The 16,505-nt window shown below is 42.5% G+C and overlaps 1 protein-coding gene across 1 annotated transcript in view; it reads left to right on the top strand.

Annotated features, from left to right (window-relative positions):
* Positions 1–16,505, top strand: part of NTAN1 (N-terminal asparagine amidase) — a gene marked incomplete at its 5' end in the record, with an annotated part of 545,039 nt that overhangs the window by 75,358 nt on the left and 453,176 nt on the right. The window lies entirely within an intron of this gene.

Below are 16,505 nucleotides of genomic sequence, written 5' to 3'. Positions count from 1 at the left end.
ACTAGAGAGTAGGAGGTCTTGTGAGGAGCAGAGAGTACGTTTAGTGTGGTATTTGGATACCATGTCGGTGATGTCGTTTGTGGCAGTATTATGAATAGCTTTATACGTCAATTTTAGCATTTTGTATTTTATCCGTTGGGCAATCGGAAGCCAGTGGAGGGATTGGCAGAGAGGGGTGGCGGATACGGAGTGGTTAGTAAGATGGATGAGTCTGGCCGCAGCATTCAAGATAGACTGAAGCGGGGATAGCCTGCGGTGAGGTAAACAGATGAGAAGGGAGTTACAGTAGTCGAGGCGTGATATAATGAGGGAGTGAATGAGTTGCTTAGTGGTTTCCGGGGTTAGTAGCGGACGTATTTTGAAGATGTTGCGGAGGTGTAGTCTACATGAGTTTGTCAGTGAATGGACCTGGGACTGGAAGGACAGATTGGAGTCTATAAAATAGAGAGTGCAGCGCTACAAAAAGTGATAAACAGGCTGAACCTATCTTCAGCAGATAAATAGCAATAAATGTCCAATAAGCAATATCAGGTAAGGTGAATAGTCCAAAAATTGAGGGTGACTTCGATCAATGCCGGTATGGTCCTAGTATCCTGATGTAGAGATATAGATAGATTGCCTACTCACCAGAAGCACAATCTCAATGCGCATGTCAAGATCACATGTAGCCTGGGGTCCTGGGTGGATACTGCCTGGTAATGCAATCCTCTGGTGGTCACTCGGTGGCGTGTGAGAAGGATACCGGTCTGGTCATAACGTACTTACTCTTCAAGTCTGCACAGATGCCTGGAATGCTGGGGCTGAGGTGTGGAGGCGCAGTCCCAGGTATAGAGAATAAAGGTGCTCATAGTGTAGTATTGATTAAAAGGTTTATTAAATCAAATTAAGCAGAATATACACACGACAATGACTGTGGGTAGTGATAGGTAGCTGCTTGTAGATAATGATAAAAGCACCTAAAAAGCACTGACCAGTAGAAATCAAAGGGTGGCCGCCGGACCTTCTGATCCGGCAGCGTGACGTCAAGGCACACAAGGGCTCCTCCTAGACACGTTTCGTGTAAACACACATCTGCTGTAGGGGTGATGCCGTGCAGGCCGGACGTCACATTGCTCATATATATATAGTGAAAAAATGCGCCAGCGACATCTTGCCGAAGATCGGCGTACTGCGCATGCGTGAGTGTTCAGGCTGACATTTTTTCGGTTAGGAAGTCGTGTGAGATCGCGCCAAACTGCGCATGCACGAGCCAAACGGCCGCCATTTTCTTGAAGATGGGGAGGCATAACATTGTGCCTTGTACTGGGCTGAGATAAATTGGAAATCTAACCCCAGGCATAATTTCCTAGCCTAAGAGAGGGTACTATAAGTGACTGGGGTAAGGTATGAAATACCCCAGGACGTGTAGGTAAATGCGCATGCGCGGGAAACACGGTCGCCATTTTACTGGTGTTTCCTGCAAACCTAACACAGGCTTGTTGCCAATGTTAAGTAGATATCACAAATGATATAAATTGGTGCATTTTCTTAAAAGTAGGATATTTTAACAAAATGTAAATAAAAGGTTGCACAATCATATAATAAAACATGATAAAATCTAGTATAGCGGCCACAGTATTATGGCACATAATAAAAACAAGTGATAATAGAAAAAGTGCATAAAAGAAAGATCAGTATAACCATAGGCTATATCAATAAATATATATGCCAACCGCAATATATTCTATTAGATGGTCCTAGTGTCATGCTACCAGGTATATAGTCTAACCATGTGTAGGGGTAGGGGTTCAGCTGTTATCGATGAAGCAGTTTAAATCTAATTCCACGTTGTGGCCTAAAGGGGTCATAGATTTGATCTCAAAGATCCACTTGGTCTCCAGACGTGAGACCTGTCTGCTTCTGTTTGAACCTCACCAGTTGTACCATATCGGTCCCTATAAATTTGAGGGAAGAGGGATCTCTATGATGAAAATCCCTATAGTGCAAAATGGCGGCCGGAACACTCGCGCATGTGCAGTGGGATGCGCGGTGGCCATTTTAGAATTGGGAAAAATCACCAAAAATATGGCACTCGCGCATGCGCAGTACGCCGATCTTTGGCAATATTTATTAAAATGAACTTGTGAGCCACTGGAGTCAGAAATCTGTGTATTAGATCTCTGGAATTTTTTCTCACCCTCATAAGATGTGAACTACGTAGAAATAATGAATAATTAACCGCGCTCTAATATTACCGTGCCGATACTACCGTATTTTCCGGCGTATAAGACGACTGGGCATATAAGACGACCCCCTACTTTTCCTGTTAAAATATAGGGTTTGGGCTATACTCGCCGTATAAGACTACCCCTCTTCCAACGCACACCAAATAAAAATTAAAAAACATCAGATTTGATTTCAATATGGTATGGTATTCCAATGATGGGGCACGATTCCTCCCACTGACACCAATGATGGGGCACTATTCCTCCCACTGACACCAATGATGTGTCAGTGTGTGAGGAAAATTGTCCCATCATTGGTGTTAGAGCGAGGAATCGTGCCCCATCATTGGTGTCAGAGCGAAGAATCGTGCCCCATCATTGGTGTCAGTGGGAGGAATAGCGCCCCATCATTGGTGTCAGTGGGAGGAATAGCACCCCATCATTGGTGTCAGTGGGAGGAATAGCGCCCCATCATTGGTGTCAGTGGGAGGAATAGCGCCCCATCATTGGTGTCAGTGGGAGGAATAGCGCCCCATCATTGGTGTCAGTGGGAGGAATAGAGCCCCATCATTGGTGTCAGTGGGAGGAATAGCGCCCCATCATTGGTGTCAGTGGGAGGAATAGTGTCCCAACATTGGTGTCAGTGGGAGGAATAGTACCCCGTAAGTGGGGGGAGGAATAGTGCCCCATCATTGGTGTCAGTGGGAGGAATAATGCCCCATCATTAGTATCAGTGACACCAATAATGGGGCACTATTCCTCCCACTGACACCAATGACACTTGCTGACCCCTGTTCCAGTATGGTGCTGCTGCACACAGCATATGTGGTTGCAGCAGCACCTCTGCACTACACACTTACCGGCTCCCTCACTCGATTTTCGCGGGTCTGCTCGGCTCCGCCTCCTCGCCCGTGATTGGCCGCCTGTGTGCCTTTCCTGAGCTACAGTTCTGGCGGCCAATCACCGCTGAGGAGGCAGAGCCGAGCGGCAGGAGTGCGGGAGTGGCCGGAGTGACTGAACGAGCAGCGCTTCCTGGATGGATCGTCGTGGGAGCCAGGTAAGAGAGAGCAGCCCTCTGCCCACCCCTGTACTTAGTGTCCCTTCGGTCGGAAGGGGGGGAAGGCGGCGGCACCGCGCCGCCCCTCTAAAGAGTGCCACCCTGACGTATACCGGCGTATAAGACGACCCCCGACTTTTGAGAAGATTTTTAAGGGTCAAAAAGTCATCTTATACGCCAGAAAATACGGTATATTCTTTAAAAATGTACCATTAATTAATATATACTGTGTCAATATCAACTTAACGACTGCATTACCTAAATTAATCTAATTATATTACCACAGTGTTTAGTAAGACATAAAAATACAAAGTGTGTGATTAAATCCAATAATGATAATTTTACAATATAAATATCTCATTAAAAATATATAAATTCATAAGGTTCACTGTGTGAATGTGTAAAACAAAAATAATTATAAATATCTCATTAAAAATAAATTCATAAAGTCCAATGTGCAAATAGTGCAAAGCAAAAAATAAATTATATATATATGTGAAAATAAAATAAAAAAAGTTTTTTTAAAAATTATATAAATTCATAAAGTCCAGCAACAAAAATGTGCAAAAAAGTTTTTAAAGTTCAGCAGGGAGAAGATGCTGATAATATACTCTCCTTTCAAGCTGCTTATGGTGATATGGATGGAAACCTACTGATTGTCTTCTGAGCCTCTGTAGACATAAGGATTCCTCCCTCCTAGAGCCTCTCCTCACTCCAATGCTCAATATATCCTCATATGACCCATAGAAGAAAGAAAATGTGAAATATGGTGCCTTATCCAAGGTATATATAAACACTCTTTAATGTGCTCCCATATTGCACTCACATTATTCCAACAATATGCACGCATATAATGAAATTTAAGCCGCAGGATGCGGTAATGATCAGCCTCGCAGGAGTGTTGACACACTCCGTCAGTACTCGCCGTAATGATGATCCGATACGTGGTGACGTCACATCATTATGGCGAGTACTGACGGAGTGTGTCAACACTCCTGCGAGGCTGATCATTACCGCATCCTTTCATTGTATGCGTGCATATTGTTGGAATAATGTGAGTGCAATATGGGAGCACATTAAAGAGTGTTTATATATACCTTGGATAAGGCACCATATTTCACATTTTCTTTCTTCTATGGGTCATATGAGGATATATTGAGCATTGGAGTGAGGAGAGGCTCTAGGAGGGAGGAATCCTTATGTCTACATAGGCTCAGAAGACAATCAGTAGGTTTCCATCCATATCACCATAAGCAGCTTGAAAGGAGAGTATACTATCAGCATCTTCTCCCTGCTGAACTTTAAAAACTTTTGCACATTTTTGTTGCTGGACTTTATGAATTTATATAATTTTTAAAAAACTTTTTTTATTTTATTTTCACATATATATATAATTTATTTTTTGCTTTGCACTATTTGCACATTGGACTTTATGAATTTATTTTTAATGAGATATTTATAATTATTTTTGTTTTACACATTCACACAGTGAACCTTATGAATTTATATATTTTTAATGAGATATTTATATTGTAAAATTATCATTATTGGATTTAATCACACACTTTGTATTTTTATGTCTTACTAAACACTGTGGTAATATAATTAGATTAATTTAGGTAATGCAGTCGTTAAGTTGATATTGACACAGTATATATTAATTAATGGTACATTTTTAAAATATATAGTATTGGTACAGTAATATTAGAGCGCGGTTAATTATTCATTAAATCTTCGGCAAGATGTCGCTGGCGCATTTGGGCGCATTTTTTTCACTATATATATGAGCAATGTGACGTCCGGCCTGCACGGCATCACCCCTAAAGCAGACGTGTGTTTACACGAAATGCGTCTAGGAGGAGCCCTTGCACGCCTTGACGTCACGCCACCGGATCAGGAGGTCCGGCGGCCACCATTTGATTTCTACTGGTCAGTGCTTTTTAGGTGCTTTTATCATTATCTACAAGCAGCTTCCTATCACTACCCACAGTCATTGTCTGACACCTAATACTCTAGCTTGAGGGGAGGGACTGATGGTGGTGTAGTTGGTCTTGATGGAGAAGTCGAGGGGGGGGGGGGCGCAGGCTGGGGGGAAAACTAGGAGCTCAGTTTTGGAAAGATTTAGTTTGAGGAAGTGGAGTGACATCCAATATGTCGCTCAGTAGGCTTGTGATACGGGCCGAGACTGAAGGGGTGAGGTGAGGGGTAGAGAGATTTGCGTGTCGTCCGCATGGAGATGGTAGTTGAAGCCGTGAGAGTGTATCAATTGGCCTAGGGAGGAGGTGTAGATGGAGAAGAGAAGGGGCCTGAGGACAGAACCTTGAGGGACCCCAACAGAGAGGGGGAGTGAAGAGGAGGTGGCAGCGTTATAGGTAATGCTGAATGAGCGCTGTGATGGATAGGAAGAGAGCCAGGATAGAGCGGAGTCTCTGAGGCCAAAAGAGTGTAGTTTTTTGAGGAGGAGGGGGTGGTCAACCGTGTCGAAAGCCGCAGAGAGGTCGAGGAGTAGGAGCACTAAATAGTGGCCATTAGCTTTTTCTCTATCTCAGGGTCCTGTATAAGCGTCTCGTTTAGTCTCCACAGCCTTCTTATTCCTCTCCTCTCCTACCTGTAGTCTCACTGTAACAAGTGCATGATCTGAGATAGACATAACTTCTATATTAGATTTAACCAAGAAATCCATTGTCTATGCTCGATCATTATATAATCTAAATGTGAATACGATCTATGCGCTAGAGAAAAGAAGGTATAATCTCTTTCTCTGGGATGTCACCCTCTACCCCATCTATCCCGTCCCCCCTTCCCGCCACTACTCTGACCTCCCCCTCCCCTTCCCTCCCCCTCCCATCCTTAGGAGGCTGATCTTACCCCCAGTTCTCAACATAGGGTTGAAAGCTGTTCACCTATTTAGCCTCCTGACATACCGCCCTCTCTATTTTACTACTTCCTCAGCAACTCGCTAAGAGTACTAAAAGTAGGAGAAGGGAGGAGGAGCAGCGGGAGACAGAGAAAATAAAAAAAAGAGGGAGGGAGTGGATGGGGGTGGGTGGGACAACGTTTAACCCCCCCCCCCCATCTCTCCACTCATCCCAACATCTCTCCGTCACCCATCTCCCCCTGTCCCAAACTCCATCTTTTTTTTTCTTTTTATTAACTGGCTGCTACTTCCCTTTTCTCAACCTTAAACTTTTGTTTAGCCCCTCTGACCAACCTTCAATGTCCATGTTCTGTAGTTCCAGTTTTTCACAAAAGTCACTGAGTTCTTATGAAAATCTTAACCTTGCAGACTTCCCATCTTTCCATCCAATCAGACATGCCGGGAACCCCCAGTTGTATCGCAGTCTTTTCTCCCTCATCTGATCCAATAAAGGTTTCAACAATCTTCTTCTCACTAGTGTCTGAGATGCAATGTCCTGGAAGTTCAATTCTCCGAATCTTATTTCAGAGTTCTTCCACAATTTTTTTTTCCATATTCTCTCCCTATCCTCATAATGATGAAAACTGACAATCACATCTCTAGGGATGTCTGATGCTAATCCTGGCGGGCGTCTTAGCCTGTGTACTCTCTCAATTTTTAAGGGATCTAAACCTGATCTGTCCATTATTGGGTTAAACCCTCTTCTTTTTTTTTCCCTAAGGTCCTAAGATGTAAATCTTCTAGTAATCCTCGGACCCTTAGATTATTTCTTCTCTCTCTGTTCTCTTGATCCTCCAGTTTAAAAGAGAGCTTCCTCTGTTCCCTTCTCATCTCCTCTAACTGCTTCTCCAGATTAATGATCTGCTGGTGTTGTATCTCCGTTTTCTCCTCCACTTTTTCTACCCTTGTTAATATTAATCCCAGATCCTTGTGAAATATCGCCATTTCTGTTTTCATGTAAAATTCTAACTTTGCGAACATTTCCGCCATCTCTGTTCTTATAGGAATTTGTTCTCTGTTGTTCTAAAACTTGTTGATCGATTTACGTTTTCGACAATTATAGATTTGTTGATCTCATTCTCTTCCCTTACTCCAATTGATAATCCAGACTACTCACCGTCTACTAACTTCCTGTTGTTTCTCCATGCCTTGTATCTCTGGGCTTTTTTCTTGCAATGTCATATATTTTTTACTGTACTAGTATTTGCGTTGGATTGCGGGGTTTTTACTAAAACCCCCCCCCCTCTTTAGCGGATCTGTTATTCATATTGATTTTCCGTACATTTTAACTCAAAGTTCAAAATACAGTATTGTCATATCTGAGAAAGGGAGAAAGAAAAATAAAAAGTCCCTCCTTTCCACTCCTCTCAAGAAACTTGTACAGTCATAGGCAACTTTAACTATATTTATGTTCTTTACATCAATATTTGGCCTTTGTACTCATCATATTCCTTGGTGTTCTGACCACCCAGCCCCACTTCTCAGATATACCTTTACAAATACAGATTGCAGAGACAGTGGAAGTTTACATCTTCAGTAGTTGCCCACGGTAACTCCCCCCTCCCCCTCTGAGGTTCCGGTTTCCTGTGGTTCTATGTACCTCTTCTGTCCCCCTGAGTCTCCTGTCCCAAATCATGTCCTGAGTGGGGACTGGGCGGTTATTAGCAGTGCCTCATCCGCAGATATCTTTGGGTCTCCTGGGCTCCCAGACTGTCAGACTATCTCTGAACCGGTGGAGCGTCTAGCCACTAGCTGACACAGCCTCATGTGTGCAGGCACCCCTGGGGTCCTTCAGGCACCTCCACAATTTACCTCTTTGGGTTCCTCTCCCAGGAGCATCTCCGTCGGTGAGCGCCAGACCTACCAGGAGCTGGGATCTCAGCACCACACTGCTGTAGCACGGCCCCTCTCTCTGGGCTCACATCGCTGCCAGTTGCCGCGTGGTCCTCACCAGTCCTGCCAGCACCTCCCAGACCCCCAGACCAAAGCCTCTGTCCAGAGCAGGTAAGCTCACGAGGGTATCATGAAGGAAAGTCCGGCACAGGTCTAATCTGCATGGCGGACGTCAGGAGCTCCTGTGCTCCCCCGGGTTCGTGGCATGTTTGGTTCCAAAGCTACAATGGTTCAAAGTGCCTGGAACCGATTCCCGGTGGGTTCCGGTAGGGTCACCGGGCCAGGACCTGGTACCGACGTACCCCTAGATCTTGGCTAGGTCCCCTGAGAGTTTCAGAATTTTAGACCCAAAGGGTCCGGAGGGGCGAGACCGTGAACGAGACCCGTTTTGTATCGGTCGGTCACCGGCCGGTGAGGGGTGTAAAAATGCAATTTTTTTGGAGGTGACCTTTGACCCCTTGCAAAGTGACCCTGAGAAAATGAGGTGCCTGTGACCTTTGGTCTAGGAGCCACTTGTGACTTAAGCGAGAGAGCGACTTTTCGCCCATAGGCGGCAATGTTAATTTTGACCCAAATTTTTGGGGCCCCGGTTCTCCGGGGCCACGTGGGCCAGGAACCCCCAATTTGGCACGTTTGTAGCCCCGGGCCAGAGGGTCTCGCACCGCAAATGGGATGAAAGGGGCCTGGCTGAGGCCGCCCCAAAGTTTTCCCATTGACTCGGCGGGGGTCCGAAACCGGCTACTCGGCTGACTTTGGAGGCCCTTTTCTCTGGAACCACGTGGGCCAGAGACCCCCAATTCGGACCTCGAGTAGTCCGGTCCCATGTGATCGAGCACCCCGAATTTGGTGTCCCTAGACCCCGAGGGAGCCGGCCTGCGCACCCCCAAAGTAGAGTTTTTCGCGAACCGCGGTTTGGGGGGTCAAAAGGCAGGCCCGTTTCTCCCGGACCATGAGGGTCAGGGACCCCCAATTTGGCACTCTGGTAGACCCGGGCCAGAGGGTCTCGCACCCCAAATTTGGGGCCCCTGGGACAAAAGGGGCCCGGCTGAGGCCGCCTCAAATTTGGCGATTTACCGCGATTCTGGACAGCTTGGCCGGACTTTCACCACTCTGTATCTCCGGACCCAGGGGGTCCAGAGACCCCAAATTTGGAGGGTAGGTGGCCAGTGACCTCCCCGACTCGGGCACCAAAATCGTTAAGGATCGGAACCTTGGTTCCGGAACGGTGCCGGTTTAAGTGGTACCGTGTTTTCCCATAGGCTTTAATGGGCTCCGGCGGTCCCGGTTAGATTTGGTTCTGGCGGCCGTAGGTCCCGGGCCATTCGGTTCTGTGACTCACCGATTTCACCACTAAAAAGCCCAGGTCAAAGGCTACAAAACGTATATCTCCGAATATTTTTAGACCCCATGGCCGAGCGGCTGGGGGCACTTGTCTTTGGCCGTACTTTGCGGTATGGGTACCAGTCACAGAAACTCGAGAGTACCCTCTTTCGCTTGGAAAGACCCTGAAAATTCTAATATTGACCCCGTGGTGGTATGTAAACAGTGGATACACCATGCATGTGAGGTATCGCCTCGAACGTCAGATCTAGGACAGTAATTCTAGCAGTAGATCGCCTGTGTAACTATAAATTGGTGACCTGTAAAAGCTTTTAAAGTATCAGCTATAGATAATAAAAATGTATGTACAATTGTAAATTGTAACCTGTTTGGATATCTATTTACTCAGAGTAACATAATCTTTTACATTTTTTTAAACAATTGGGCAATATGTTGTTTTGTGTGCAGTGAAATTCTAAAAATTGTTTTTTTTCCCAAAATTTGAGTTTGAAAAATTGCTGCGCAAATACTGTGTGACGTAAAAAATTTCAACACCCACCGTTTTATTCTCTAGGGCCTTTGCGTTTAAAAAAATATATGTTTGGGGATTCAAAGTAATTTTCTAGTACCGTATTTTTCGCTCCATAAGATGCACTTTTTTCCCACCAAAAAAGGGGGGAAAATGTCAGTGCGTCATATGGAGCGGCCGCTCAGCTGCAGTCTGCAGTCCATTGGTTCAGAATTTTTCTTTCTTACTTTTTTCCTCTAAAACCTAGGTGCGTCTTATGGTCAGGTGCATCTTATGGAGCGAAAAATACGGTAATTTTATGAAAAAAACCCCTCTTTTTCTAGTTAACAAAAAGTGTCAGAAAAGGCTTGGTCTTCAAGAGTGGGTGATGTGTGGCATAAGCTTCTAATGTTGGCCCTGAAATGCCAGGATAGTAGAAGAAACCCCTCCAAAGGACCCCTTTTTGGAAAGTGAGACACTCCAAGGTATTTGCTAAGAGGCATGTTGAGTGTTTTGCAGATCTAAATTGTTGCCACATGTTTTTGGAAAATGAAGGAAGAAAACAAGTATGTATTTTTTTTTCTTTTTCAAAACCCTATGACAAAAATGATATCTGTTAAATACTAACCATGCCTCTTATCAAATTCCTTGGGTGTCTACTTTCCAAAAAGGGGTCATTTGAGGGGGGGTTTGTGTATGTGCTGTCCTAGCATTTTAGAGCCTCCGAAACTGTGATAGGTAGTAGGGAAGTGATGTGAGGAAATATGCCCTTTGACGCCTGGAGGTGGTCATTGGATTTTGAGGGCTTGCATGTAGCTAGGCTGCCAAAAAATCTCTCACATGTGGTATCCCCAAACTCGGGAGAAGTAAAAGAATGTGTTTTATTCCACATATACCCATGGCATGCATGAGCAATATATCATTAAAGTGACAACTTTGTGTAAAAAATAAAAAATAAAAAAATTTTCATATTCAAAAAATTGTGGCAAAAAATATAATGTACCATGGACTCAACATGCCTCTGCAAAATCCTTGGGGTGTCTACTTTCCAAAAAGGGGTCATGTTGGGGGGGGGGGGTTGTACTTCCCTGGCACTTTAGCACCTCAAGAAATGTGATAGGTAGTCAGAAAGTAAATGCTACGTAAATTCCAATATATATACCATAGTTTGTAGACGCTATAACTTTCACAGAAACCAATTAATATTGAGATTTGTTTTTTTTTTTGTTTTGTTTTTTTTACTAAAGACATGTAGCAGAATACATTTTAGCCTAAATTTATGACTAACTTTGAGTTTATTGGATATATTTTATAACCAAAAGTGAAAAATACCTTTTTTTAAAATATGCTGTCTTTTTTGATAGAAAAATAGAAAGCTCTATTTGTGTGAAAAAAAGAACATAAATATCATTTGGGTACAGCATTGCAAGACCGCGCAATTACCAGTTGAAATAGCACAGTGCCGAACAGCAAAAAATGGCCTGGCCAGGAAAGGGGTAAATCCTCAGTAGGGCAAGTGGTTAAATAAATGTCATCCTACCTCATGGCAACTATACTTAATATAAATTTCTGTATAAATGTCATTGTACTCCTGTTGGCTCCATGCATTACCATACTACACTGTAAAAGTGGAACTTATTTAAAGTTTTTTTTTCTTTTTTTGCTGGCAGCTTCTGTTGACAAAAAAAATGAGAAAAAACAGGTTGCGCTAAATGTGTGTACAAATCAATATAAATCAATCCAGGATTGTGTACAAATAAAGTCCAACAAACAAAAAGTCCAAAGTGCTTGTGATATTCAAAATATCAATGGTGTTCAATACAATATCACCAAGTGAATCCACCACCAAAATAGGATAAAGAAACTCACCAGAGCAATATGCTGATCATGTTATAAATCCGCATATAGCGCTTGTTGCTCTGGGAGCGATGATCTGTATATAGTAGAGGCAACACTGGGAGCTTTTAAATCTGATCTCCAGGAAGTGATATTCTGCAGGACTGTGTATCATATAAATCCCCTTCAGAAATTCGGCCACCAAACTTAATAGGATAATCCGATCGCTACTCGGGAAAGAAAGTAGAGACTCATGGTGCAGTAGTAAAAACATCCAATTTAATAAAAAAAATGCACTTACAGCAAACGGTGTCTAAACCGACACCAGCATACACAGCGTGTTCAGTATAAAACTAGCAACATGGACCCAGCATGGCTTGCGCCGTACCAGTGAACCGGGAGGGTCCTGACGTCACATCCAAAAGCCCCACCCTACGCGTTTCGTCATCGACGTCCTCACGAAGCAGACGAATGTGAGATGTCAGCACTTCATTATATATTCACTAAACTTAGGGTGGACAGCTAATATTAATGAGGATAAATGTCCACCGCACAATCGAATCATAGTGAGAAGCCTTTGCATACATGTAAAACATTCTTAACATAAAAAATATTAAGCAAACCAGATGAAAATATTAATAGATCCTGCATGAAATAAGTGGATCTACAATGGCAGGATAGATATAAAATATCAATAACGGACATTTAAAGGGCCAGTGTCAAAAAAATACAATATTAAAGGGGAGCTCTAATAATCAAAAAATAGTCAATACAATCTAATAATACATCAACCCAAAATTAAAAATTTGTGAGAAAACAGTTAAGGTCAAGGTCCACATTCAACCCATTGGGGTTAAGGGAATTTAATTAATAAATCCAGTACGTTTCTTTTTTGGAAATTTAATTAATTAAATCAGAGCCTCTCCAATGTGATTTAGCCATAGCTATACCATAAAAGGTTAATGAACTCAGATCACAGTTATGCTTTAGTTTGAAATGTCTCGATACACTGTGCTTATCAAACCCTTTATGATATTACCAATGTGTTCACCTATTCTGGTTTTTAGGCTTCTCCCTGTTCGTCCCAAATATTGGAGGTGGCATGGACATTCCAAAATGTAACCTACATGTGAGGAATTACAAGTTATCACGGAATTGATTTTATATTCTTTATTGGAGCAAGAGGAATGAAAGATTTTTCTTTTCTTTCTAGATTCCTTACAAACCGTTCTACAAACTTTACATTTATTGCAATAGAAAAAGCCTTTTAACTCAGGAAACAGATCTACTTTTTTGGGGGGATCAATAACGTTATGGGCAATTCTCGTCCTGAAAGGCCTATTTTTTTCTATAAACAAACCTCGGTTTCCCAGGAATAATATCCTTCAAAATCTCATCTTGTAACAAAATAAGCTAATATTTTTCAAAACATTTTTCTATATTTTTGTACTGCATATTATAGTTGGTGATGAAACATATAATATCAAACTTCTTTGGTGTCTTTTTACCCAAAAGGGACTCTCTATCTTTATTATTAATAAGATTTCTTTCTTTAAGAAGAAACGTTCTATCATACCCCTTCTCAACGAATCTCTCTATTATGATCGTTTGATCTATATAATCTTTATTTTCACTACAATTCCTTTTTATCCTTATGAACTGGCTCCTAGGTGTGCTAAAAAGCCATCTAGGGTGATGTCCACTTCATACAGGTATGAAGCTATTTTTATCAACATCCTTGAAAAGGTTTTAGTCAAAATACCACCATTATATTTGTATAATATGAGATCCAAAAAGTTTATTTGATTAGAATCACTTGTCACTGTAAATTTTAAACCATAGAGGTTATTAATATACTCAATAAAACTGTTTAGATGTTCTTGGGTACCATTCCATATTATAATGTCATCAATGTACCTCTTATTTAGCGCAACCTGTTTTTTCTCATTTTTTTGCACACCCTGTGTTTTATAGGTTTGGTTTTGCAGCTCATTTATTAATTTGTTTACATATATTTTTCCGTGGCGCTATTTCTATTACCTTATTTAGCTTCTGTTGACACACTGCCTATTGTGTGTTTTATACACTAAAGAAAATTGAAAAAAAATGAGGGATGTGGTCTGTGGCCATTTTGCAAAAACTATCTTGAAAGGATTTATAATGCTGAGGAAGCATGGGAGGTAGTTCAGTAGTGACCAGGGGTCTAGAAGGAGGCTGTAGCTCCTTGGAAAAATCTGGTGGCAGTGAGTACTCCAAGGCAGCACCTGACCTGATTCCAGTCTTGATGGGGTGAATATTTTTGCAATGATAGGACTGGTGGACTTCAGAAGAGCCAAGAGGGAGCTTTTCTCAGGAAGAAAAATTCAATGTGCATAAACAAAGAGGAAATATAGAAGCGAATAGGGCCAAGGTGGAGACATCAACCAACTAGAGGGATTATGTGATGAGATTTCTGGTCTGAGCAGGTCTTCATTAGGTAGCCATTGGCTCCAGAGTAGATTCATAGCTCCAGATTTAAGAGACAAGTTTGCTCCTCTGGCGTGAGGTGTGTTGCATGGGTTCTTCTGGTTCTAGAATGGAAGACACCTTGGGTAGTTCTAGAGCCTTCTGAAAAAGGACACGAATGACCTTGGCCAACATGACATGTAATGAACTGGTGCAGATCATATAAAACAGCTTGTCAGGCTAAAATATGCTACAGAAAAATGGCAACTGATCGCACACAGGACAGCAACTCACTGTGACCAAAACTAAACCAGGCAAGAGGTATGAGGGACCTCTCTTGCAGGTGGAGAGCAGAGCTGAAGCAATCTTACATTGGCCTACATTCATGCTTTCTTGCAGAAGTCAAAGGACCTCTCCTGCAGCGAATCAGGCCCTTTCCAGCTCATCTAAAGTTTTCAAGAAATCTTTGAAGGTGGTAATATTAGAGATGCTAAGACCACTGGCAACACTGGAAAATTTTAAATCAAGTATATCTTCTTGGAGCAGCCAGTAGGGAAATGGTAGGCCCAAAAGTGAACAGTATATGATTGATGAAGCCACAACATGTTTACAGATCACTGTAAAAGCAAGGCAGTGGGGGTAGATGAAGACTAGAGATATTAGTTGCCATGAGTGGTATAGCAAGAACTGGAGCAGAAACTGATAAATGTGATGTAATGTCAACTTGTAGCTTTTGTAAGCATGAGGAAAATTCCTGTTTTGTGCCAGAGTTGAGGTCTCCAATGAGATCATGGACGATTATGAGCTCTCATGTGAGTAGGTGATGTGGGATTCCTGGGACATGTCCAGGGGCAGACTGACAACTCATGGGGCCCCCGAGCAATAGGGGATCATGGGGCCCCTGTGTCCTTGCCCAAACTCAAAAAAGCCTATAAAAAAGGTACCAGGGGCATTTCATGGGGCCCCCTACTGACCCTGGGCCCTCGGGCAGTGCTCGAGTTTCCAATAGTCAGCCTGCCCCTGGACATGTCTAAGCACAAGCTGATTTTCACCAGAGCATGTGATTTTGGAGATGGATTTCACTGCATGCTGGTGCCAGGCAGTAACCCCTAGGTTCACCATGCTCAAAGTTCAAGCAGATCCTGGAGTGGGCAGGAGTTAAAAGTAACCAGAGTCTAAGAGGAGATCCAGGAAAACAGGCCAAACATCAGAGTGGGCAGCAGACAAGCAAATCTCAGAGATGAAGGCAGGATCAGTACACAGATCTCTCAGGACACAGGCTGGACAAGGGAGTAATAGGAGCTGATGAATAAATTAAATAATGATGTTCATTGGAAGGATGGCCAGGAAGGAGTGTATATTATTCAGCAAGTAAGGCATGCAACGCCTATATCTGCTAGCTCTGTGCAGCAAGGAAGTGAGAACAGAGCACATGCTTGTAGAACCACAGGTACCAAATCAGTTCTGCAGCTGATCTGTGACAGGAAAGGATAGATAATACAGGTTGCCACACTGCTTCTAGATCTCAAACTTATCCATACTAGCAAGGCGTCGATGCAAATGTCACCAAATTCATAAACATCCTACAAGGATACAGTATAACTTGCAGAGAATGACAACAGAACATTACAGTAAGAGATAAACATCAATATATGTAAAATCACATAATTCATAGCAAAAATATTGTGGTAAACTACAAAGTATTTTGTGTCCCCACAGCCAAGAGGTGAAACCAGCAATGCAGCTTGCAAGATTACATATAGGCATAGCAGTCATTCTGGCTCTGTTTTGCTACTTTGTGGTAAAGCAAGAAAACCAAAAACATTGTAGTATATTAATGTGCTCTTATTAAATAAGAATGCTGCATATACTGTAAAAACTACTTAAAAATGTTGGAAAACAATACAAGACATACAGGGTACTACAAATATGCATACAAAAACAAATACACACACTATAAATGCTAGCAAATGTGCATTTAGAATGGTCTGAATGCTATAAGGATACATTAAAAATTCACTTAGCTTGTGTTTAAGTGGCTTCACTATCTACGTAGGCAATCTGGACTACAGGCTACTCATGTGATTACAGGAAACAAGGTTCTCTCATAGTGTACATTCTTTTCCAGGTAGTTCCCCTTTGAGCTAATGTATAAAGTTCAGTACCTGGTGCTGAGAAGATTGCCAAATTGTTTGATAAAATATAGAAGATGTTACGCAGAGTAAATAGATACCAAACATGATATGCTTTAAAATTGCACATGCCTGTGCAACAGTGACAAACTACATAATATTTTTATATCAATAAGTGACAATTGAAAGGCCT

This window comes from Staurois parvus, unplaced genomic scaffold (assembly GCF_062004578.1).
Source record: "Staurois parvus isolate SC_StPar_1 unplaced genomic scaffold, SC_StPar_1.0 ptg000895l, whole genome shotgun sequence".
NCBI classification, from domain to species: Eukaryota; Metazoa; Chordata; class Amphibia; order Anura; family Ranidae; genus Staurois; species Staurois parvus.
This window is presented reverse-complemented; position numbering and strand designations above follow the sequence as displayed.